The sequence below is a fragment of the Nannospalax galili genome, unplaced genomic scaffold, assembly GCF_000622305.1.
Source record: "Nannospalax galili isolate Female #2095 unplaced genomic scaffold, S.galili_v1.0 scaffold104, whole genome shotgun sequence".
NCBI lineage: Eukaryota > Metazoa > Chordata > Mammalia > Rodentia > Spalacidae > Nannospalax > Nannospalax galili.
Window position 1 is genome coordinate 651,720 of NW_008353596.1, and position 23,175 is coordinate 674,894.

The 23,175-nt window shown below is 47.3% G+C and overlaps 1 protein-coding gene across 3 annotated transcripts in view; it reads left to right on the forward strand.

The window, feature by feature from the left end:
- The window catches only part of Kcnip1 (potassium voltage-gated channel interacting protein 1), a 400,602-nt gene that overhangs the window by 134,809 nt on the left and 242,618 nt on the right, over window positions 1–23,175 (forward strand). The window lies entirely within an intron of this gene.

Below are 23,175 nucleotides of genomic sequence, written 5' to 3' on the forward strand. Positions count from 1 at the left end.
TGTTGGGGGTGGAGGAGGTATGTGTGAACACAAACACATGTGTATGTGTTGGGGGGAGAGTATAGGTGCGTGCATGTTCATGTGTACGGGGGCCAGAAGACAATTTCAGATATTGTTCCTTAGGCACCATTTACTTTATTTTTTGAGGCAGGGCCTTTCATTGGTCTGAAACTCATCAAGTAGGTTAGGCTAACTGGCGAGCAAGCTCCAATAATCTTCCTGTCTCTGCCTCCCTAACTCTGGACTTAAAAGTGCACGCCACCACACTCTAGCTTTTTATGTGGGTCCTGTGGATCAGACTCAGATCCTTATACTTGCAAGGCAAGCGCTTCAACCCCTCACTTTTTCTTTAAAGAACTAGAGCTTATTTTACTAAGTCAACGTGTCAGAGAAGAGTACATATCACTTTGTAACTTAAGCAAGTGTCTGTCAGAGAGCGAGCTGTGCGAGCTTTGAGGTTCCATGATGGCCAGGAAGACTCTGAACCTGCCCAGACTTGAACTGGTAAAATCCCAGGTCTTCCACTGTCTAGCTGTGTCCTTAGGTCAGTTACTACATGAGTCCCAGCTTCATTTTCCTTAAATGCTGGTAACTACTTCTTTCTATGCTGTGACCAAATACCTGATACGGAGTCACTTAAGGGAAGAAGAATTTATTTGGGGTCACAGTTTAAAGAGATCTAGTCCAGAGTGGAGGCAGAGGCCTGGCACCAGGAGCACAAGGCAGCGAGTCACATCCAGCTGCAGTCAGGAAGTGGAGAGATGAATACTGGTCTTCAGCTTACTTTACCCTCTTCCCCTTTTTATTCAGTCTTGGAGCCCAGGACAAGAGATAGTGCCATCCATGTTTAGGGTGGGTCTTCACTCTTCAACTAAATTGAAGAATTGCCCGTTTAGGCGTGTCCAGAAGTATATCTCTTAGAAGATTCTAAATCCAGTCCAGTTGACAATCAAGAACAGCAATCCATTTTCAAAAGAATTTTATAAATGCCTCCATGGAAAAAACACTCAGCATAACTCCATTCTCTCTGAAGAGCATCTATTGCTGCTGCCATTTCCCTTGGACATCAGCACCAGTTTTTTTTACCCTTTCAATGTGACTTATGCCAGTGACTCTTCAGGGAGCTTCCTTCAACCTTGGGCATTGGCTGGGCCGTTGGTCCTCCATCTTCTGAGGGTTCTACCTTCTTGGACTAAGCAGCCCCTGAGTCTTCTTCCTCTCCACTGTACAGTGTCCAATCATGAAGCCAAACTAATACATTCTTCCTTTTTTTTTTGGTCTCTTTGAGACAGGGTTTCCCTGTAGCCCCAGCTGACCAAGAACTCACTATGTAGACCAGGCTGGCCTTGAATTTATAGAGATCCACCTGCCTCTGCCTCCCAAGTGCTAGGATTAAGGTGTGTACCACCACTCCTGGCAATGAATTCCTTTTAATAATTCTATTTTATTGGTTCTGTTTATGACAAAAGACCTGACTAATGTAAGAGGGTTCTCTGATGCTGAGGATACAGCAGTGAGCCAGACATCAATGGCATCCTTACAAACGGTACAAAAGATGCTAATGAGAATGAGAGTATTTCACAATAATTGTGACATAATGGCTCTGGGGAATACAGCAAAGTTGAAGTAGAAAGAGCATGGAATGGGGGTGAGCCCTTCCTAGTTTCCAGTTCTCATTCTGCTTCCAAGAGAAGCAGGAAGTTCTTAAGGTCTCTGGTCCTTCAGCAAGATTTGCTTAAAGAAGGCAACAGGGAAGCACTCACTTGGACACCATCCATTGACAAGTTGGCAGTATTTTGACATCACACCACTGTCCCACTGGCCATTTAGATCAGCAGCAATCCCAACTAGATTGATAAACTTACTCATCCAGGTTTCTCTATCCACACACCGCCCCCTCCTGGCCCACCCCCCGCTTTCTTGCTGTCCTGTGGCCTTTTGAAGGTGAACTCCTGAGGAGCATTCTGCCTCAGATCCCCAGGGGTTGTGGCAGCCAGGATGAGTCACTTCGCAAATATAGTGCATTTCCCCCAGGCGGGCGGCGGTGGGTGGAAGCGTTTGTAGAATTCACTCTGCTTTAATAGATCATTTAGAGCATGTCACACATCAGAGAGTGAAAACAAGCTACCCAGGCCTCCGTGAGCCTTAGCTGTTGACATCCCAGCCAGTATGCTGCCTGTCCCTGGTGGTGACTGCCAGGAGTCTGGAGTCACTGGTCTTCTGCCTGCTCTGCTCCAGTGCTCCCTGCAAGGTTCTCCTGCTCTCCCCTTTGCTCTTCGCCCTCGTTGTCTTTTTTCTTCTTTGTCTTTTCTGTGTTCTGTTTCCATCCCCAATTCTCTCTTCCTCTTCTTCCAAGGTCTCTATCTTTCCCCTCCTCACCTTCTTCTTTTCCTCCCCTCACTTTCTTTCCTAAGTCTCTCTCCATCCAGTCAGGGCTCTTTTTCTAACAACTGTCATACCTCCTCTGTCTTTACACCTCATGCGTCTGTCCCTCTTTCCTTCTCTCCAGTTTCCTCTCTATCTCTCTCACTCTGACTCACTTTCCTTCTTCCTCCACATCTTCCTTTGTCTCTTCCCTCCTCTGGAGTCATACAAATGGAGGGAGGATAAGAGCTGGGTCTTCCACACTCCAATAGGACTCCACCTAGCCTGTCAGGGCCTCTGGCCAGGGTCGTGAAGAATCCCACCATCCTACCTTCCTTCCTCATGGAAGCCTTGTTTCTTCCCTCACTCTGCCTCTTCTGTATCCAATAATCCAACCCATGAATCCTGCTTGGGTCCCAGGGTGTAGACAAGCAAGGTGGCTTAATGGCCCAGACCTGAGGCCAGGGATCAGTGACAACACACATGCATATAAACACACACACATACACACACACACACACACACACACACACACACACAAACGCCCACCTTCAGGGTCCTGTGGGTTTGTGAAGACTATTCTGGGAACCACCTCCAGGAATCCGCAAAGAAGCTAGGGCAGGTCTGCATCTCCATGGGGCCCACCCTTCCGCCTCTCAGGGGCTGAGCTTCTGTTCCCTTCTCAAAGCCCTGGGGGTTGGGGGGCTGCTGAGGACACAGTCTCAAAAGATGACAAACAGCTTATGAACTGTTTCTGTGCCTGGTCCATGAGGCAAGAGGAGAATGTGAGGAAAGAGCAATTCAGCCCAGTCCAAGGTCCCACATTCTGGGCCCCAGCCCTAGCCTCAGCTCACAGATGTGTATTGCTTAATGCTGGGCTGTCTCCTGACTATGTTGTTAGACAATTACATCATGGAGAGAGCGTAATTGTGTGCACTTACACAAACCTAGATGGGGTACGTCAGTCACTTGATGTAGCCTCTCTCGATGCTATCAAAAGATATGATAAACGGGATGGATGAGGCTGCTGCCACCATAACACAGAGCACTGATTACAGTCAACTGTTTTATAAGTAGAATAAGTTCAGGCTAAAATCCTGATTCAAAGTACAGGTTAGTAAGTACTCAACTCAGTAACATGTCATTTATTATCGTTATCAAGTACTGTGCACCGTATATAACTGCATGGGCCGTGTTCTTACATAACTGGTGGCACCACAGGTTTGTTCACACCAGCATCACTGCAGACGTGTAAGATTAGGCCTCACCCTCATGCCACCTGACTCCAACTCTATGATAGTCTTGTTTTATATGTAATCCACATTTAATGGAAATGGCCACACACAGCTCACAACTATGACCGAAAACAGACTGGAAAAGATTCCTCACACCCTTCTTCCAGACTCTGCATCATTGTCAAGACTAGAGACCTTTTGTAGAAGGAAATAACAGAGCGTGTGGTTGGAAAGCGATAGTGCCTGAGCTGAGCACCTTTCCTGTGTCTTTTCATTTAATCCTCTTAGAAAAAATCCAGGCAGCAGATTGGATGGTCTGCTCTGAAACAGATGAGGTTTCTGAGCTCCAAAGAGGCTATATGATTGACCAAGATCACACAGCTCAAAGTGTGAGGGGCCTATCCATCCCTTGTCCTCTAAGGGTTATGTGTTCTGGCAACAGGTGGTCTGTGTCCCTGACACACTGGAGGCAGAGGCAGCATCTTCGCTGCAGTAAAGATGCAGCCATTCAGCTCCTACTGCTCTACCTGCTAGTTTTCACTCCCGTTTCCCCAGCAGTAACCCCTGATGATGCTTCCCAGACACCACAGACCAGTGGGAAGGTCAAACAGTGGGCCCATCTTTCCCTTCTGCTCAAAAGTCAAGCAGCACATGGATTCATTCTCCAGAGAGTGGGTGAGCTGAGCAGAGTGGTCGAGCACTGAAGGTGATGGCAGCTGGTCTGTTCTGAAGCCCTGCTTGCAAATTCCTGCTGCCAAGATGTCTGAACTGCCCTCACAGTTTCTGGGTTTGATTGTTATGCATTTTCTGATGTATGAGCCCCAGAATTGTCTTATCATTTCTTTCATATGTGGAGGTTGCCTAGGCTTGATTTCTGTTGCTTTCAATAAAACCTGTAATAAACCTAACTCAGCTATCACCATGCTATAGCTGCACCGAACTTTCTGAGCATGTGCACTGGTCACCCTGGGCCCTGGTTCTCAGGGTTTTACACATAACACATTTCATCCTCCACCACCAGCATTTTTAAATGGAAGTGCAAGATGTAATTTAGAGGTTGGTTGAGAGAGAGAGAGAGAGAGAGAGAGAGAGAGAGAGAGAGAGAGGTCTTTTGAGTTCGATAGCAATCTGGAGGCAGATTTCTCCCTTACATATCTCCATCTCTTCTTAAAAGATATCCAAATGACCATAGTCCTCCCATTATCCATTATGGGGGGTAATCTGCTCTTCTCAAAGATTTCTGATTAATCACATCTAAAAAAAAATTGCCTTCAGCATATAGATTGATGTTAGACCAGACAAAGGTCTAACCAGGATTTGCCAAGCTAGCACACTAAACTAACCATCCCAGTCTGCAATCCATAAAATGAAGTGCACCCTTTAAAGTTGGCAATAGCATATGCTCCACCGTCTAATAGCTGTCTATTTTTGTCACCCAGGAAAATGCCCAGTCCTTCAGCACCCTGCTACCTTCAGCTATTCCCTTTGGCTCCTGGCCTCTCCCTACCCCTCTTGTGTACAGCATATGCTGTGCCCTCTGCCCTTCCTGGACCTCTGCCTAACCTGTGACTTTCTACCAGTCCCCAACAGCCAGCTTTCTTTCAATATCCTCCATGAGCTCCAGGTCCCCAAGACACTCAATCCCATGCAAAGTGAGCTAATCTCGCTGTATTCTATGACCTCTGATAACAGCTCCATCTGCCTCCTGGCATACCCTTTAACAAGCAGAAAATCTTTTAATTAATATTGTCTATTATTTCTGACTTTTTTCCCTTCACAACTACAGCCAGGGATTACAGGGGCTCTTGAACTTGACCCTATATGGTATGTGTGTGTGCGTGTGTGTGTGTCTGTCTGTGTGTCTGTGTATCTGTGTGTGCATGTCTCTCTGTGTGTGCATGTGTGTGTGTCTCTGTGTCTCTGTGTCTCTCTGTGTGTGCATATGTGCATGTGTGTGTGTGTGTGTGTGTGTGTGTGTGTGTGTGTGTTAAGAAATGCAAGTTCATTTTGTGCTTTTGTACATAAATTATATCACATAGTGTATCATTGCTCTTCAAACTACTTTTTTACTTATCAATGCATTTTTTCTGGGGACACAGTTCACAGATTTCCTCAGATTTTCAGAGGGACCTGGGGAGTGTCAAGAGCCTTGACCTAAGGCAGAACTTCTTCTAGGAGTGCGTGTGTGTTTGTGTGTGTATGTGTGTGTGTGTGTCTAAAAGAATAGTAACTAAGAAAAACTACTCTCCATGAAACAGTAAAGAAAAACAAAGCAAAATTTAATGTATGGCTAAGAGTGCAAGAGGGTGACCTGTCTACATACACACTCATCCATCATCCATTCACAGTTTCCTATACGTGGCCTCCAAGGTACCAAGCCCTGGGCCCAGCCCTCAGCTCTAAGTAATAAGCAATCCCTATGAGTATCCAGCATCTCTGATGGAGGGGAAAATAATGTAGGACATCAGGAGAGGCTTCCTGGGGGAGGTGCACCAGAGCATGTATGCAGAAGTCAAGAACAAGGAAGCAGATTCAGGTAGAAGATAACGAGCATGGAAAGGCATGTTGAGTGTGTATGTTGGCAAGAGGGTACCATTGAGAGCAGACAAAGTCCTAGAGGAAAGAGAAAACCTACCTGAATCCCAGTGAGGACATTCTAAGCTTCTCTGTGGGCACAGCGTTCAGAGGAACCAACCCTCCAGTCTGGCTGTGGTAAGGTGTGGCAATATTCTGCACTGAGACTACAGGGGCTTATAAAGCAGGAGGCTTTCCCTAGCAATGGAGAGGAGGCTTGTGTCTGCTCCCTCAAGGCTGGAGTGCAGTGGTGGGCCAGATGGAAGACTGGTCCTAAGGCCCTACTGTAGGGATTGAGCAACCTGGGAGGTCAGATGCAGAACGATATGACAGCTCCATCCATTAACTCAACACTTACCTCAACAGAAGGAAGACACCTGCCAAAAATGACAGAAGTTTCCTATGTGGATGAGAAAGCCAGGATCATGAGTCCATGGACCTGAAAGGACTGAGCTGTCTGGTAGCTGCTGGAGCAGGGTTAGGGCCAATGTGGGAGTGGCCAAAGGGGCTAGTGACTGCATCAGGGGTGAAGGCTCCGAGCTGCTGGATCCCCTCTCTTCCTCTCTATCTTCCCCTACCCCAGCTTTTTAACCCCTGCCACTCCCCCCACACACAACACTCAAAGGCACTTTGAGCAGACCATTAAATAAAATCGTCGATTATCTGGGGTAGAGATTTCAGATCCCAGCACAGAGTATAGTATTTGCTCCTGGAACAGTCTCAAGCTCTCCTCTCCTCTGAACCATTTGGGAGATATACCGAAGCCCAGATGTGGAGGAAGGTACTCTTCATAACTGCTGAGAGCTGGAGTGGGGCCAAGAACCCCAAACCAGGCCCAGCCTGTACCCTGGGGAAAAGAACTTCGTCACCGGACTCCACTAGAACCATGAGAGAGAGGACTGGAGTCTCCCACATGTTCTCTTCTCCCATAACCATGCAGGAGGTCCTGAGATGCATGCAGGGGGCCGTGAACCAGGTGTTACATGTAGCAGGGGAGGAGTGTAGGCTTTAAACCCTGTGGCCCATGCCACTTGCACCCCTCTGCTCTGAAGACAGTGGGAGGAAAAGGGGACTATACCTCCCACCACTTTTGAGCCAATGCCAATACATTGGGAGTGGGAATGTTTTTCTCTTTACACTTGGTTACACCTGGCACTCCCCAACCTTTTGCCAATCAATTCCTCACCATGACTTTTGGGGTAGGTGGCAGACCATTCCATCCATGAGGGCAGGGCATCTGGCTGTTGTTAGTATCCTCTAATCTGAGACAGCCGAGGAGTCATGACTATCACCGTGTGACCTTGGTTGAGTCACTTTACCTCTCTGTTCAGCCGCTTAGCTGCAAAGTGGAGGCTTCCAGAACATCTCACATTCTGAGCCTTCATGGTGAAGGCATTTTGTCCAAAGGCCTTGTGCTGGTTAGTGTTTGTCAACTTGATACAAACCAGTCACCTAGGAACAGGGAACCTCAGTTGAGGAACTTCCTCCATCAGACTGGCCTGTGGGCATGTCTATGAGGCATTTTCTTAATTGCTATCTGATATAGTATGGTTCAGCCCACTGTGAGTGGTACCATCCCTGGGTAGGTGGGCCTGAGCAGTGTGAGGAAAGTAACTGAGCAAGCCAGGAGAGCAAGCCAGCAAGCAGCATTCCTCCATGCTCTCTGCTTCACCTCCTGCCTCCAATTCCTGCCTTGAGTTCCTGCCTAACTTCCCTCAAAGATGGACTGCAACATGGAAGTGTAAGCCAAATAAATCCTCTCCTCCCCAGGTTGGTTTTGGTCAATATTTTAGTACAGCAACAGAAAGCAAATTAGAACAGCTCTCTTAGGGTATCCAAAGTTAGGTAGGCTGTGGCCCTGGCCCAGAGGATGTTCTCAGACACCTAGTCTATCCTGAGCATTCTCCCTCTGTGCAGGTTTTGGGGAAGAGGAAGAGGAAACTCCACTGGGACAGATGCATTAAGATGTGCATCTTAATGTGATAGTTACACAAAGCCATAAGGAGGCACAGCTCTTAGAACTACACATGCGCAACCAAGTGAGAGCTGGCAGGACTGGTGAGCGCTGAGCCAGGCCTGGGGATGGTACCCTTGAGGAGGTCCTGATCTGGATACCGAACCACACCATGCAAGTAGCCACCACTGGGAGGCACTGTGTGAAGGGCTCACCAGATCTCTCCAGCACTGGTACTGGTTTGAGTCTGTGATGGTTTCAAATAAAAATGCTTTTTAAAAAAGTTTTATTAGAAAATGTATAGCAAAACAAAAAGTAGTACTAAGAACAGTAATGATATTATCTCATTCAGCATATCCAACAAATCAGTGTCTAGTTATGGCAAAGTCCCACTGCACTATTGGTCATGGAATCAAATAGAAGCTCATCTCTCATAGTCACTGCCCTAAATAAATGCTTCTAAGAAAACTCTACAGGGCTTCTTGCTGCTTCTAACAGGAGATCCTAGCCCTGCATTTTAGACCACAGACTTCTGGCCCCTCTGCCTCATCTTGGCCCAGTGGCCTTGTCCCCTGCTCTCTGCACCTGGGCACACCCAGACTACTTCTTCATAGTTCCTGGAGCCTTGATTCTCCTTTCACCCAGTACTGTATATGAAGGAAGTACTATCATTCAAATTTTAGCCAAAAGCCATCATTTCTCAAAGAGACCTGTCTCAGGCCACCCCTCCAGCTCTGGTACAGTGGGCCCTCCACTGTCTTTGGCTATGGTATGATTTGTTTATTTTCCTCCCGCTCTCTATCCTGGCCCCCTCCTTTCAGAATGTAGGATCCAGGGCTCTCAAGAGAAGCAAAAACATCTGTGCTGGCCTCTAGTTTGCCATGATGCCTGCAACATGAACAGGCACATGCAGGTGTGTAGTGACTATCAATAGTGATTGAATGAATGTGTCACAGAAGATCACATTCCAGCAGAAGTCAAGAGGAAATTAGCTGGTGCAAAGGGCTCAGCCAGGACTTATGTGGCTGGTTATACACAGAAACCTGCCTCATCTACAGATGGCCTCAGGCTCCTGTCTTGATCTGGTGGATATAGTTCAAGTCTCCAGTGCCCTTATTCCTCCGAGTGGCTAACCCAGAGACCCCTATTCAGGTCCAAGAGTTTGCTAAAAGCATTGATAGAACTCAGGAGTACACTGCACTTAACATATAATTAAAATTTTAGGATGCAATTCAGAAATGGTCAATGGAAAGGAAACATAGAGCAAAAGATGAGGACGGAAGGAAGGGGAAGGGACAGCAGCAATTCTGTGCCCTCTCAGCAGTTCATCTTCAGGTACTTTGGTGTGCTCACCAATATGGAAGCACTCAGGATGGTGGTTTCATTAAACAAAGTGATTTCTTGAATCCTGGGTTATTAATGATTAACTCAGTCATTAGCCCATCTCTTCTCTCTATAGGCTAAGGTATAAGGCCTGGAGTTCCAAACTTTTGAAACCGTGGTCTTTCTAGTGACTAGCCCAATCCTGAAGCTATCATGGGTCCACCAATAGTCATCTCATTAGAACAAAAGATATGCCTATAGCCCTTCATCACTCAGGAAATTAAAAGGGTCCTGGGAGTTCTGTGCCAGGAACCAGAATCATAGGCAAAATATCTTTCTAGTTACAGCTGGATCCGGAGCTTGGCTATGGCTCTATCCCAATCCCGCCATGTCTGCTGTGGAGATGTGATGCTCATGGTCTTGGCCTGTATCCCCCACCGACTATAAGGGATCCCTCTTGCCTACGTGTATAGCCAAGGACACTCAAGGCTTCTTTTGGTTCTGGGAACTTGCATGCAGGGAAGCTGAGTGGGGTTTGAGGAGTGTAGTCAGTCACTCATATTCACAGATCCCACATTCATGAGTTCAAACAACTGGAGATCAAAAGTACTACATTAGTGCTGCTATGTTCTATGTTCTAGTTAGGCTTATGATACTGTATCTGGACATGTACAAACATTTTTCTTATTTTCCCTTATGCAATGCAGAATAGTATTTACATAGTGTTTGCATTGTGTCAGATGTTATAAGCCATCTAGAGATGATTTAAGGAATACGAGACGCTGTGCTCAGGTACCTGCAAATAGCACACTCTTTTATGAGGGACTTGAGCATCAATGGCTTTTAGTAACATAGAAATCCTGAGAATAGTCCCTGATACCAAAGTTCCCCAAAGGCCAATGTGTTAAAGCCTTGATCCCAGTTTGGTGCCAAGGTGGTGGAAACTTTAAGAAATGAAACTAAACACACAAAGAACAAGAGGCTGCAAAGCAATTATCCCTGAATAGGACACCTATATCAAACTTCTGCCTCCCAAGGCTCAGGGATCATTGCAGAAAGGGGGACAGAGAGATTGTAAGAGCCACAGGTGGTGGATGACCACAAGGAAACAGTTTTCCAGACTGCTGGTCAGTTACTCATATGAACTCACAGCAATGGTGACAGCAAGCAAAAGTCCCGCTCAAGTTCAAACCAGACAAAATTCCAGCATAGACATAGGGAAGTAGGAAAACCCAACCCCACCTAAGGAACTATCGGCAACCAATGGCTGCTGGGAGGAGGAGAGTCAGTCTCTTTTAAGGATGTGACTCTTAGTAGATTAACCATCTCCAGTGGATGGACCCACATTGAAGGATACAAATTAGACTTTATAGGTGTTGATATATCTTGATATATATATATATGGAGGGAGAGAGAGAGAGAATATTAAATTGGAAGGAGCAGAAAGGGGAGTGCAGATAGGGGAGTGGATCTAAATACCATCAAATTATATTGTATGAAAATCTCTAAAATTCAATAAAAATAAAAATAAGAAGAGAAATGGGGCTAGTGGGAGAGGTCTTAGGTGATTGGGGGTGTGCTCTCAAAAGGTTGTGAATCTCCACTTGCATTTCTCTCTTGATTCCAGGTCAGGAGGCAGGCAGTTTTTTTCTGTCACATGCTCCAGCCATAGTATGTGTGATGGTTTATATTGCCAAATTGACAGGATCTAGAATCACCTATGAAATCAACCTCTGGGCATGCCTTTGAGGAATCTTCTTGGTTATATTTACTGAGGAAGGAAAACCCACTCTAAATATGGGCAGCACCATTCCATTTGTTGGACTGAATATGAAAGGGATCTGAGCAGCACTATGTAGTCATTTGCCCCCTGCTTCACGATTGTGGATGTGACCAGCTGCCTCAAGCTTCCACCTCCATGAACTCCCTGCCATGATGGGCTGTACCCTGGAACTGTGAGAAAAAATAAACCCTTTTTCCCTTAAGTTGCTTTAATCAGGATAAATCATCACATCAACAGGAAGGTAACAGATACAGAAAATGGTACCAAGTAGTGGGGCTGTTGCTGTGATGAGCCTTATAGTATAGTTCTTGGGCTTCTGTAGTTGTTTTGTGACTAGAATGTGGAAGCATTTGATACTTTGGGTTAGCATGCTGGCAGCAGAGATTAATGGGTTATTTTGGTGAGAGCTTGGAAGACAGTAATGCTGAAAGAAACACAGACAGTGAAACCTAGCAAGGACTCTATCAGGCAGTAGGTTATGGGGCATCTGTGTGATATTTTGGCATAATAATAATAATAACGGCTTTTATTATGCCCCGAGAACCTGAATGGAGTTCAGTTTAAAGGTAATGGACCAATATGCTTGGTGGAGGAAATTTCAAGAGAGGGGAACATTCAAACAGCAGAATGGCTACTGTTTACTGCAGTTATCCAGGTATATAGTAGAAAAGCAAAAAGTTGGGTAAAAACATATTTAAAATGTGCAGTTTATTTAGAAAAAGAGCGTAAGCAAGTTAAAAGGTACAGTCAAGAGAGCTGCAAAGGAGGCTGTGTTTAAAAAAAACAAAAACAACAACAACAAAAAAACAAAAACCTGGCCTGTCTTCAGATAATAAGAATGTTCCCTGGGAGCAACTGTATTTGAAAGGAGAGAGCCTATTTTGAGAATGCAGTTGAAGGAGTTCTCTGTGCCTCAAAAGCAACTGCCCAGGAACGTGTTTCCTTAGGGTCAACAGACAGAAGCTACTGTAGGTGTGGGGGGTGGGGGGTGGGGTCAAGCTCCACCCCAAGCAGAACTTGGCAGCATCACTCACATGATGAAGGACACAAGATGAAGAAGGGTCACAGAGTCTTGCTCCATAGTTTCAGAGACTTGCTGAAGTCAGGCAATGTGTGGCAGGATCAGAGGCCCTCTGAGGCCCCTGTGTGAAACCGTGAAGGTGAAGCAATGGGAACCACAGGATGTTGGAGATGCCAGGACTGTGGGATGTCCACTGACAAAAGCTGTGGGCATGGAATGTAGAGAGACAGGCTGTGTGTGTATGCTACAAGCAGCAGAGCTGGAGGGGCAGGGCTACCTAAGCCTTTGCAGCCCAGGTGGTTCCATCAAGAGCCCCAGATGCCAGATGAATGTGGAGCTGTTAGATTTGGTGTTTACTCAAGCTGGGTTTTAGTCTTTCTTTGGTTTGGACATTTCTTGCTATATCTCCATTATTTCCTTTTGGAATGGAACTCTTTATTCTGGTCATTGTATAGTAGAACTTGTAACTCCTTTTTGATTGTCCAGGGGTTTACTGTTAAGAGATTAGTGGAACCTAAGAATAGATTCTACACTTGCACAATAGTGTTGAAATGGTTAAAGACTATGGGGAATTTTGAAGTTGGACTTGATTGCTTTTTTTTTTTTTTTTTGCATCATGATATGGCCATGAACCTATGAGTTGAGGGATGAAATGTTATGACTTTAAGGTAGTATGTTTGGGTGTCAAGTTGACAAGGGGTGGACTTGTGATGGTTTGTATTGATTGGCTAGACCTAGAATCACCAAGGAAATGAGCCTATGGGCATGCCAGTGAAAGATTATCTAGATTAGATCAGCCCTAGGGCTTACTTGTGAGGGATTCTCTTGATTAGGTTAATTGAGGTGAGAAAACCCACCCTCAGTGTGGGCAGCTCCATTTCTGGCTGGGCCCTGAACTGAAAAAAATGGAACTGAGCCAGGGCACTTATCTCCTTCTGCTTCCTGACTGCAGGTGCAATGTGACCAGCTGCCTCAAGTTCCTGCCAGCATTATGGACTAAACCCTGGAACCAGGAACCAAAATAAACCCTTTCTCCCTTAAGTTGCTTTGGTCAGGATATTCTATCACAGCAACAGGAAAATTACCAAGACAGTGTGCCACCTCAGGCCCAAAGCACAGTAAACCTTTTGTCTTCATAGTTGATTATCTTATGCATTGTTATGACAGAAAGCTGACTAACATAGGTTGCATGGAAGCTTCCATCCCCAGAGCTTTAATATGATCCAGTGGCTTTTGGCTGACTCAGTCCCTCATTTCAATAATGTATCACATGTTTTATCCAGCCACTCACAATGCCTGTCCCTGACTTCTCCAGAGTCCTTCCAGCTTAGAGGTTGGGAAAATCCATAAATGAGGTTCATGATACACTGTTGCCTGGCCCAACAGGGTGCTCCTCTGAATGTGAAATAGGTTGACTACTTTGGAGGTGGGAAAAGGGAAGGTCCATGAATAAAACTACAAATTGACAATGGTGCTTGGCTGGCTAATTCCTATTGTCTTTCAAAACTCAACTCAAACATCTCTTTGAAAGAGCCTTTCCTGGTCCCTTTCCCCATCACCCTTCTTTTCCAAATTGAATTAAACGTCCCTTCTCTAAGCTGAGGTGGCCTTCTGTTTGAGAGCTGTTGACCTATCCCTGCCTTCACCTGGCCTCCACAGGACTGTGAGCTTCCTGAGGGTGAGAATCATGCCTAGCTTACCTCCCTGCATCCTTGGTGCCATCCCAGGACAAGTAGGGCTCAGTAGGGCCCCTGGGCATTCTGACTGTATTACTGGAGGGAGTGGTTGGGAGGCCATAGATCACAGATGGTAGATACCCTGAGACCAAGTGTGGGAAGATCCTTGAGACAATCCAGCCTCACTTCTGCCTCCTTCAGCCTCCTCTTACTTAGTTCTTTGATTCTTCACAAACTGCATCCATACCTCATTGCACACATGAAGTTCATCTGTATAGCATCCCCCATCCAGAATAGCCCTGTGCTGTGGGCATGAACAGTAATGCGCCATGCAAATTCCAGCCCAGATGAGAGCCCAGGACTATCAATTAGCAATCCCAGAGCCAAAGAGAACCCACCCCCCTTAAGTGCTATGGGCCAACTCAGTGCAAAAAGGGACAGCGGAACCAGACGGAGCCCTGCAAGCCACTGCTGCCAAGATTATGTCATGTGGAAGCAGGGAAGAGAGACTTCACATGTTGCAGTTGGAGGGGAGAAGCAGGCTGGCCTCCCATGATCTCTCTTCCCTTTCAGAGCACACACTCTTAGGGATAAAGATGCTGATCTCGGGAATGCAGGTGGTAACTGCTCCAGAGTTGTTACTATTTCAGGATCTGCTGCCTCATCTTCCCACTCCACCTGGCTACCAGTGTGCTGGGCTGCGAGCATGGGTCGTATGGTGTCCCCTTAAACCAAAACAAAGGCTTTCCCCAGCCACTCTCTCGTGATGCAGGGTGTCCTTTCTTGAGGGTGGGAAGACAAATACATACCTGTGCCACCCCACTTCCTCCTGATGTTGCAATTGCCTCCCTCTTTCTTTCCTCTTCTTTGCTCCCCTCTGTTTTCTTGCTTAGTGGATAAGAACTTGGGTCTTACCGCAGACCGAGCTGAGCTCAAACTCTCTGTGGAATACACCAGCTAAGTTTGTGGGCTGGGGCAGATGACATCGTCAATCTGAGTCTCAGTTTGCTGATCTATGAATGGAGACAAGAGCATTACCTACCACCTACCACAAAGATGCTGTGAGGATCATTTTATCAACCTCTTGCTCTGATGTGCCCAGCAATGTTGCTCCTCCTATTTCTTTAATGACTGGACTTTAATTTCTGTTCCAAGTTCCCATTCCTCTCAGGGATAGAGAAATCTCAATTAGTTCAAGATGCCTGATCCCCAGCATTGCCTGAATATTTGGGGTGGGCTCTCAGAGCACTGTGGTAGAGGTAGGCCCCGCTTCAGGTGCGCAGCCCCTAGTTGTCTCCTTCCTGTGCCCACTATGATTGTTGTGCCATTGGGACCCAGCTGGGACCTTCCAACCTAGACCACACATGTTGCTGGTCTTCTGAGGTTTCTGGCCAACCACTCTGGCTCAGGGGCAAGAGTCTTCTCCTTGCCAGACCCATGAGAGATAGATCAGGACTCTCTTTCCTCATATAGGCATGAGGCCAGCAGCTGTGCACAGAGGGGGCTGGAGCTGGGACAGCACTCTAGCCAGATTCAGCCCCCAATCCCAGGGTCTTCTCTCAGCTCGTCCATCCTTCTAGAGACCTGGCTTGCAATGTGCTAAGCAGATACAAGCCCCAGGTTCCTCCTGATCATCCATCCATCTAGACACCCGGCTTGCAATGTGCTAAGAAGATACAGGCCCCAGGTTCCTCCTGAGGAGACCATCAAGGACAAAACCTCCCTCTGCTTCTCTCTTATTAACTGTTGTTCCAGGCTTTTCTCATGCCAGACCTTCATGATTCAAAGTCCAAGAGAGTGACCCCACGTTTCTACATTATGTCAGCTTAGGCAGTGGAAGCCACAGATCAGTCTCAAAACGTGGGGCTAGGTATATAGTCACAGGAAATAACAGAAGGTTCTCTGTGACTATCTCTCAGCTTCACCCTGCCTGGTTTCAGCAGACTTTGTCCCAGAGTCAACTTACAATACAATGGTGGCTGGACTCCTTCCCTCCCTCCCTCCCTCCTGTGGAGCTGCTTCTCTACCAGACAGCTGGGTGTGCTGGGAACTGGAACATGCTGACAGGTTCAGCACTGTGGTGCAGTGCTGGGTGCATTCATCTGCTCTTTGCTGGCATTATTATCAAGCATCATGTGCCCTGGCCACTGCTCCCTCCTTCCTTCCCTGTTCTCTTCCTCCAGGGTCTTCAGTCTGTAGAAGCTGTGGAGAGAAAGCAGATCCTGCATGCGCCCCAGTATGCTGTAGGCATGGCTGCACCCCCTGAATACTAGGGGTGTCCTGAGAGTGGGCCCTGCCACTCAGAGGGCCCAGGACTCTATGCACCTCCACTTGATGTTTACCACCTAGCTCCAAGAAGCTGTACCACACCTTTGAGTTGCACCCAGTAAACTGCTCCTCCCCAGAGACATGGTGCTGGAAAGAGTCAGTTGCCAGAGCAGCAGGAAAACTTGCCACCAGATGGGGAGTGAAGGTCTCTGGAAACGGAAGGACTAAGCTGCAGCCCAGGTCCATCACTTACTTGCTATGTGCCATTGGACAGGCTAGCAACTTCTCTGTGCCTGAGGTGCTGCATATAAAAAATGGGAGATAATGAAAGTGCCGACCATATGGGGCTCTTGACATGACTGAGTGAGGCTAAACATGTGACTAGAACATGATAGGACAAACTCCAGGGAGGGTGGCTGCCCTTGTTAATGTAATTATTATATAACCAGAGAAGAATGACATCAGGGAAAGAGCACACTTGCTCAGATGAGATGAAGCCATGTTCTGCACACACCTGACAAAGACAAGAAATCCTGACCACAGTGACTATCTCTCATGAAGCACAAAGTCACAAATCAGAAAAGGGGTGACCCACGGTCTCCTTTACCTCTGCCCTGTCCCTGCTCTCCTCTTGATCCCTGACTCCTTCCAACCCTATCTACTGTGATTTTTCTACCCTGATCTTCACCTTCTAAGTTGACCTAGACTTGAGACCTTGGTGGAATCAACTTTCATTTACCCTAGGATTTTGAGTGGGGCTGGTCAGCAGCCAGGGTCAGGCCTGGTGTCCAGGGTAGCAAGGACAGAGAGCATTCTGACAGTTTCCAGGTGATGTCTGGGATGTGACAGTTCTCTGTCAGATCTTCATGCTCTTAGATTGTGAGCTCAGCAGTACAGTATGCATAGATCTTGTCAACCCCTGAGGCTTGGACATGGTAAACAGGAGGCACTCACTCAGCACCCTCACTTGGTTGTCACTGATGACTGAATGAAAATCAGCATTAAAGTTATGATGACCTTGAGCCTTGCAGCCTGCTAAGCCCTCGACTAAAGCCCTTATGTTCTACCCTCAGTTAACCCTCTAAATTATCGCACCTATTTTATAGATGTGAAAACCGAGGTTTAGAAAGTTGAAGTCATACAGCTCAGAGATAAATAAATATGTCATGTCTTTTCCTTCATCCTTTATCCTTGGATAGAATTTCTTTTTTAATTTATTATTTTATTTTATATGTATGACTGTTTTACCTGCATGTTTACAAACCTATGGAGGCCAGAAGAGGGCATTAGATCCCCTGGAACTGGAGTTACAGATGGCTGTTAGCTGCCATGTAAGTGCTGGGGACCAAATCCTTGTCCTGTACAAGAGCAACCAGTGCTCTTAACTGCTGATCCAGCTCTCCAGCCCCAGGATGTAGTTTCTTAACCAGGTGTCCATGCACATGCTTTGCAGAGAAAACCACCAATTCTGTAGGATGTGAGCATGTGCCCCCACATACAGGGTTATTCTGGGGGAAAATGTCTATAGTATCATTAGACCACTGAGCATATTTTAATCCAACCATCCCCTACCCCCGTTTCCACAATCCACCCATCCCTGGAGAGTCATTTGATTAAGGTCCACTAAGTATCTGTCCTGTTCCTAGTGGTGTGCTGGCACCATGGCTCTGGGTTCCAGGAATCACCCCTCCACCCCCTGCAGGATCTGGGTAAGTCAGGGCTTGGCTGCCAGCATCTCAACTGCGTGGGTGGCTGCACTCTGTCTGAACTCATCCCGGCCCAGCCCCCAGCAGAGACTGTGCCAGTGTGTGAAGGGGGATCCCTTGGGGCAGTGCAGCCACTAGGACACGTGGCAGAGCCTGGGTGTCTGTGTGTCACAGTCCCCCGTTCCCTTCCCCTGCAGCCCACATCAGTTCCGCTCCCAAGAAAACATGATCAGCCTTGACAGATGAGGCCATGCTTAATGCACAATGACACAGCCTGGGAGGAAGGGCCTCCGAAGCCCAAGTCCTGTCCAAATGTTTCTTCTGTCTTCTGAGGAGACTGAGGAGGTATGAGCAAAGGGAACACAAAGGGTTGAGACTGCCATCCTGCTCAGAAGAACCAATACTTTGGTAACCACAGTCACTTTCAGCCTCACCCTGCTCCTGCTATCAACATTGCCAGAATGCAAAAACTGAGGTTCTCAAAGGTCAGATGAGTTTGCCCAAGGTCACACAGCAAGTCTTGGACTCACAGCCTGACTTGAAAGTCACGTGCGCTTCCCTGACCTCTGAAGTTCTGTCTGTGCACAAATTTATCCAAGAGCATTCTCTGAGCGCCTGACACCCCAAATTCACCGGAGGAGTGCTCTGTGCTGAGGAGGGAACAGTGCTGCTCCAGGGGTCTGTACCAGTCTCTCAGGGATATTGTTTGATGGAACACCAAGCTACTCTACCCCTCTGGGCTCTCCTAATCGCCACTCAATCTGAATGCCCACAAGCAGGGCAGTACTTGAGAGGTTTCCAAAGGCCAAGATGCCACTGTCTTTTTTCTCCTCTATAATCCTCCAAAGAAGCCACACGGAGAACTCACTCCATTTTACAGACTAGACATGGCAAAGCACCCTAGAGGAACTGGAATTTGGCTGCCTCTGAGCTTTGGGAATAAAGTGAAGTCACCAACATGAAGTCTCACCTGCTGGGCCCTTTGTACCCTGGTTTCTTCCACCAATTCCCCCATCCTCTGGTGTTCCCTTTGGGGCTCCAGACACACAAGCCCCCATTACTCCCTAAAAGAGCCCTCTGTGGGCCCTCTTCAGGGCCTTTGCACACCCTCTGCTGAGAATATTCTTCGTCCCCTTATCTATCTATCTGATAACCCATTGGACTCCATGGTACTAAAGCTTCTTCTCCCACCTTACAACCTTAATTCTCCTCGTCTTTTTCCTTGTCTGTCTCTCCCTGTGGACTCCTTTAACTCTACCCTGCCTGCTCAACTCCTGGCCTGACAGTGGTACAGTCAATCTATGTGGGACGGAGGGAGGGAGGGAGGACGGAGGGACGGGGGAGAGGGAGGAGGAGGAAGGGAAGGAGAAAAAAAGAGGAAGAAGGAATTTTCTTTGCTTAGTGACCCAGTTAGTAAAAACTGATCATTGCTAGACCATCCATGACCCTTTAAGAAGCATACATTTTTAAGTGACTCCTTAAGTGAAGTGAAGATTCGTTCATTCATTCGTTCACTCACTCACTCACTCATTCAACAACTCTTTGTGACACACTTTCCCTTAACTAAATACATACACACTCAATAGCCCATTCATTCCTGATGGCACTCTAAGAGGCAGGGATTATCTCTAGATGAACACACACACACACACACACACACACACACACACACACACACACACTGTACAATGGAGCAGATGTGAGGAGGGAGCACCAGAGTGCATGTGCTCAGGGACTTCCAAGGAAGCATACCATCAGTCACCCTGGCTGCAGGAGCCTTGTCCTGCTGTCCCTGACAGGCGTACTAGCTAAGATGACAGTGCCGGCATTACCCCACTGAAGCTTCAATGGCTGCAGGTCCCTCTACTCTGGAGATGAGCTAGTTCTGCCTCATTTCTAGCTCTGACTCCTCCCTCATCTATCCTAGCATGGATTACATTTTTGTGCCCCCTCCCCAAATTTATTATATTGAAGCCCTAACCCTCAGCCAGGTTGTATTAGGACATAGAGTCTCTAAGAAAGCAATTCAGGTTAAATGGAGACACAGGGTTAGGGTTCTAGTATTTAAGAAAAAGTACCAGAGGCATTTCATGTCCCCAGCATGCACAAAGAGGATAGCTGTACATGCTGGGAGACAGTGGCCACTTGTGATCCAAAGAAAAAGACATCACCAGACATTGGCTCTTGATTGTGGACATCAGTCTTCAGAATTGTGAGGAACAGACACCTGTAGTGTGAATCACCCAGACTATGGCATTTTGTTGTGACACTGAACTGGATGAATAGATGCCCCATATCCAAGTCATACCTTCAGAAGGCTCTGAAAGCAAGGCCTGCCCTCTGACCTGAGCCTCTAAATAGGACTCCTTAGGGCATTCCTCTGAGTCTGTACAGGGAAGGGATGTGGTTGTCAGAGGGCTACAGGGATCCTAGGAAAACATGCAGGTGCTTGTCTGAACTTGTGTAGTGCCAAGCCTGCCCTTCCTTCCTCCTCCACCCATGTTCCCGCCCTCTTCCCTTCCCTCACCAACTTCATTTCTATTGGCCATCTCTCCCTTCCTTGTCCCTTCCTCCTTTCCTATCTGCTCGCTCTTCCCTCACCCTTGTTTCTCATCTGTTTGACCAATGTTCATTCATTCCCACCACAGACAAAAGTAGTGAGGTATCTAGATTTTGGAAGCTTTTAGAACTGAGTCCAAATCTGCATTCCCCGCCCCTCTTTTGCTGTGTGACACTGGGCATAATGAGGACTTTCTCTGAGCTCTGCTTTCATCTTGTGAATTGTTAAGATGCTTCTCTCATGGTGCTGGGAGGTTGGTAAAATGCTGCTTACAAGGCCCTCAGCAGATGCCTGACAGGTAGAGTGGACTGTGGTTGAGCACGGACCCTTACTGCTCCTGCTGCTGTGGATCAGGCTTGGTGCTGCCTGAGGTATAGAGGTATAGAAATGAGTAAGCCACAGCCTTCCCCATGACTTTCATCTTTGCTCTTCATCTGTCGGGTAGGAAATCTATTCTCAGGGTCCCCATCTGGTATTAAAAAACTGAGATAAGTGAAGGAAGGGAGTGAGGTTGGCACCTGATCGTGCGTAGTTCAGCACTATGCTTGCTGCCGTCTCGTACCATGTCCCAAATGTTCTGCATGCTTAAGTCTGGCCTCTTCAAACAGTCTGGGAGCTTTTAGAGAGCAAAGGCCGGGGCTCCTGCTTTGCATTTGCCCCTCCTCCACTCATGCAGTTCAGCTTGATTCAGGGCCTCTGCAGGGTCCACAGATATTCAGTCTGAGACCAAGTCAGGCTGGGAAGATGATGCCTCACCTAGCCTAGGTGCCAAGCCCCTTCTCCTACTAAATGTGTCACTAGATGGCCACTTCCTCATCTGACACTTGAACACAGCCACTTTATGTGTTGACATGAGGACAGGGCAAGACCAGTCAAGGGAAGAGGCATTGCTTCTCTAAAGCACTCTGCACGTATCCTGCATTTTCATTTACTCAGGGGCTCATTAAGTTATTCAGTTATTGATTTAGCACATGTCCACTGAACATCATATGCCTCCCAGGCTCTATCCTAATTACATGTGTCTGAATTGAGTAAGAAGACACAAGAGTCTCTGGGCTCAGGAAGTCGCCTGTATGGGGTTGCAGACCATCCATCAGATCAACTCATAAATCTGAGTTCATGCTAGAAAGAAAGAAGGGTGCTTTTCCTTGAGTCACACTAAGCTAGTGATCTACTAGGCACCCCACCTTTAATCCCACTCCTCTTCCCCAGAAGGAGAACAGGAGAGAGGCAGGAACCAGCCCCTATGTCCCTCCAGCCCAAAGGCCTCTTAGTGCCCTCATCTGTAAACAGGAAGGGCCCCAGCAGATCACACAGAGCCCTGGACATTAAATTCTAATTCCACACTCTGATGGACAACTTCAGGCCAGTTCTTATTCCTAGATGAGCCTCAGTTTCTCTCCATGGTGATGATAGGCTTGACCTGACTAGGGCTTTGGTGGACGTCACATGGGTAACAAGGTTCACAGTGGTGAGAGATGCAAATAAAAAGAGCATATGGTACTAAGGGCACCACCACTGCTGCACAAAATAGGACATGTGTTGGGATTTGAGCAATTGTTTAATGTTGTCTAGTGTTCAGGGTCCCTGGGCAAAGCTGCAGGCCATGTGTGACACTGATGAGCAGCTAATGGGCTGGGCGAGGGGAAGTAGCTCTCCATGAGTCCCATCTGGTGTTAGACTGTATGCCTGTTTGGGTGCAAGCTTGTGTGAATATGGATGACCTAATGACTTTTTGTACTGCGTGTGCATCTGTGTCAGTGTTTTGGGCAGGGTCTTACAGATGCACCCCCATGGGTGTATAATGGGCTTTGAATCTTTCTGTAGCATAGCAGTGTCTGCGTGGGTTTGAGGGACCTGTGCCCATATGTTTCTGGTAGTATATATGCATTCGAGTTTATGAAACCATATGTTGTGGGACTCTGAACTCCAAATGTGCTGCATATCTGTGTGGTGCAGAGGAAATGACTGGACAGGGGTATTCGAGCAGTATGGGCATGGGAATCTCATTGCGAATTCACATGGGTCTCAGTAGAAGCCCAGACAGGTGGAGTGGACAGGCAGCTTGGCTGGGAGTCAAGGGAGATCCTTGACTTCCCAGAGAGAGCCTGTCAATTATTGCCACCAGAGGGTGAAGCCACAGGGTCCCCAACCCTGCCCTTTCATTAGGAAGCAGCAGTGGGGCTCTGGGTTCTTTCCACCTGGAGAGAGAGGTCGCAGAAGGGAGACTGCTTCCTAAATTCAAAGGTTACCCCCTCAGGCCCTAACTCAAGGACAGTAGATGATCGCTTATCGCTTCTGTTTTGTGCTTGTGAGAGAGATGAGAGAGGAAAACAAGAGAGAGGAAGCGGAAGAACAGAAAGAGGCAGAGGCAGGCAGATCTCTGAGTGAGTTCCTGGCCAGCCAGGGATGCATAGTGAGACCCTGTCTCAAAAAAAAAAAAAAAAAAAAAAGAAAAAAAAAAAAAAAAAAAGGAAAAAGGAAAAAGAATAGGAGACCTGGAGCTCCCTGCCCGCCACCTGTCAGAGGAGAGCCCTGGCTCCAGGATTCTGCAGGTCTACAACCACCAGAAGAGCCCTCTCGGCCTCTCCCGGGGAAGGTAGGCAGCGTATTAAATGTGATTTCCTTTGAAGTCAAATGAAATAGCAAGGCCCTTCCCTAGGGACGGACACACACACACACACACACACACACACACACACACACACACA